Source organism: Spinacia oleracea, chromosome 6 (genome assembly GCF_020520425.1).
Source record: "Spinacia oleracea cultivar Varoflay chromosome 6, BTI_SOV_V1, whole genome shotgun sequence".
Taxonomy (NCBI): Eukaryota; Viridiplantae; Streptophyta; class Magnoliopsida; order Caryophyllales; family Amaranthaceae; genus Spinacia; species Spinacia oleracea.
In genome coordinates, this window is record NC_079492.1 from 71,083,704 (window position 1) to 71,087,091 (window position 3,388).

Here is a 3,388-nt window from a genome sequence, read left to right on the forward strand (position 1 = left end):
TTGGCAAAAATTTGGACTTGTTGCAGCGTACATATATATGTACGCTGCAAAAGACTCAACTTTTTGCAGCGTACATTTATTTGTACGCTGCAACAAGTCTGAATTTTTGCGAAATTTTTTTCCGTTGTTGCAGCATACAACATATATGTACGCTGCAACAAAGCACTTTTGGCGGGAAAATTCTAATTTTGTTTAGGGATACCTAGAGTGCCTTGCACCAAATATAGATGGGCACGTTTGTACTAGCAGCACACCAGACAGAGCCGAAATGCCACAGAAGCTTAAGGCAGATGGGCACGTTTGTACTAGCAGCACACCAGACAAGGAACAAATAGGAGATAATGGCAAAGCCTAACATGTAAACTTTTCCATGAAGCAAAAGGTATCAATAAACAAAATCTGAAAATGGTGGCCAAGCAGATGATCACTTGAGTATTCACATCATCTACCAACCAAAGGGAAAAAAAACTAAATTAAAGAAGTCAAAGTACATGTAGTTAGTCTAAGGAAGCCTCTTGCAAAACATTGTATTGTATTTCTCTTCAACTCAATCAAAAACAGTCATGACATTCAAAATTGGAATAGTCCTATTCATAGAAGTTTATGGTTTCAAGAAAGAATTGAACTTGTTGGTCCAGCACCAAAGCTTCCAGCTCCACGACCAAAGCCTGGCCTACCACTAGAAGAAAATAATAAAATATGTATCATCAAACACGAATCTGGTACAATGGGGAGAGGGGAGACAATCACAAACTCACACCTTATACGACCACAGACAAAGAGTAAGCCCTGTTTTAGGCAATATAAAATCAGCCATCTAATACTGGTTCTATCCATGATCCACATGTTTACACATCCTTCAGGAGGTGACAAGGGAAATATATAGCATTGTATTCATACAGATTAATTTACCTTTCACGCAAACACTATGCTACTATATAGAGGAAATTCAGATCCAAATAGAATTATCAACTAAGTCTTCTAAGTACCGGTATTCTGGACAAAGCTATCTCAGCAGCTGAACTGGGCCTAGGATCTAATCTCATATCCATAACCCTTGAATAGGTTCATAGAATATTGTAGAATTATTTATATCCAAATTCTACACATCACTGATATTCAACAACGCCAAAGTAATGGCAACAAACACATGACACGTAGGATTCCACTCTATTGCATATATCTTCTTCACAAATGTGATCAGTTCCATCGTTTTAAGTTACAGAAGGTAGTACATCATATCATTCAGTAGATAACTAGGTATAGCTCGCTTCACTGAATCACCGGAATGTAACGTAACAACATTGTACTAAAAATTCAGATCATCAAATAAAATAAATATTAGGGTCTTAATAGTTAATACGGAGTACTATCCAAGTGCAATTAGGACTATTAAAAAACAGAAGCTACCCAAGAAACTCAATTAGCACCATCAACGTTTCACACTTACCCCAAATGATGGTCTGTAATCAGCAGGAGCACCGCCCTTGTCACCGGAATCACCTTCACCACGAGGTCCAGAACGGTAGCCATCCCTATCACCAAATCTAGGCCTGTCTCCTTCAAATCGCGATCCCCCACTGGTAAAAAATTCAACAACATAACAACCAAGTTAGAAAGCTGACATCCAATTTGAAAAAACAACAATATCAGCAGAGCGCCACTAATAAGATAAGTTTGTACTCCGTATTAAACTTGTGTTTACCATCATAAGGGAAATCACAATTATGACAACCTTAACCATTTTGACTATAAAAAAAAAAGAGCAAGCCATTACCGTGGGCCAGGTGCGCCGCCCATTGGCCTGCCAGCAGGCTTCATCTACTTCTTTAAGGTAGCAGGGACAATCTCTGAGGGAAGGTTGAGGTAAGTACGAAGGAATTCAATACCCTCGTTGGTCAAGAACCAGTAGTAGTGCATCCAAGTAAAGGTCTCCCTCACATACTCCTTGGATTAAAGCTTTGCATCAGCTTGATCACTTGCAGATTCGGGACATCAATGTCAGGGTGCTTTGCCAAGTTGTAATCTTTCTTTGCAAAGCAAACTCCCTCTGTTCAAAATTCATTCCAGTTCTAAATCAGTACAGAAAGCTTGCATTTCTGAATCACTTTGATAATAGAAAAATCTCTTATGGTTCTGATTAAAGAACTCCAAAAGATTAACTATGAGTCTATAACTGACAAAAGCTAATTTAAAAAGGAAATCTACAAACAAATAACATACAAAACTCAATGCGATTATGAGATACAAATAATGGAGTAGCACAAGCCGTATCACCGTCAAGTCACAACAGTAACGCGGTGCAGCCACATTCAACATTAACAATTCAACGATTTCAACCTAGTGCAGCTAATAGAACATTGGTTTGTACTCCGTACATTTATATGATAGTAAAATCTAATCACCTTGGGAAGCAATTCTTAATTAAGATATGTTGTTCACAAATCATACCTCTGGCTATCTGTGACCACGAAAGACAAAGCCTAAACCAAATTGGTGCTAAAAGTTACTGTTCCACACTTCCACCTATCACTCAGACATGTAAATATATCCCAGAGTTACCACTTCCTTAAATACCCCAGTATCCCAATCCAATATTGAAATTTGGGATAAATGAAAGATAACACATTTCAACTGTCAAAATGAAATACTCCGTAATATAAATTTAAAACCAACCACATTGGAAAAAACCCAGAAATTCATATCATATTGCCATAATCTAATCAATTATTCAATAATAAAAATAAATTAAATTTAAGTGGGAAAAAAAAGTCTGTTCATATAAAATTGCACCAAACACAAAAAGGAAACCCATAATTTAGATCAAGAAAGAGAGAGATGACCTTGGAAGAGGTACTTGCTGATCTCACGGCGGTTCTGCTCAGTCATGATCTGTTCAACAATACCCAAAATTATTATGAAATTTCACACACAAATTAAAAGGAAATTGAAGAATGAGAAATGGAAAATACCATGTTGACGGAAATACGAAGAAGGGATCTGTGGGAATCGATCAAATGGTGAAACTTGCAAAGGGAATGCCGCAATAAACCTTGAAATAAAGCTTAAATCGCAGAGAAACCCTAGTTTTGTTCTTTCGTAGATTTTAAAAGACCCCGTTTACTCGTTTAATAATTGAAAAACAGCCAAAAAAATCAAAATAAAAACGAAAATCAAAACGAAAATCAAAAACGAAAATCAAAACGAAAATTAAAAACGAAAAACAAAAACAATAATCAAAACGAAAATCAAAAACTAAAATTGAACCCTAATCTGAAAACGAAAATAAAAAACGAAAATAAAAATTGAACACACCATACCGAAACCACCGGAACCACGACGCCGAGCAACCACCGGAACCACGACGCGACGGGGAGATGCTGAACCC

General features: G+C 37.0%; 1 pseudogene; it reads right to left on the bottom strand.

The window, feature by feature from the left end:
* Positions 1-1,432: 1,432 nt before the first annotated feature.
* Positions 1,433-3,132, bottom strand: LOC130462752 (40S ribosomal protein S10-3-like; annotated as a pseudogene).
* Between the last annotated feature and the right edge of the window lie 256 nt (positions 3,133-3,388).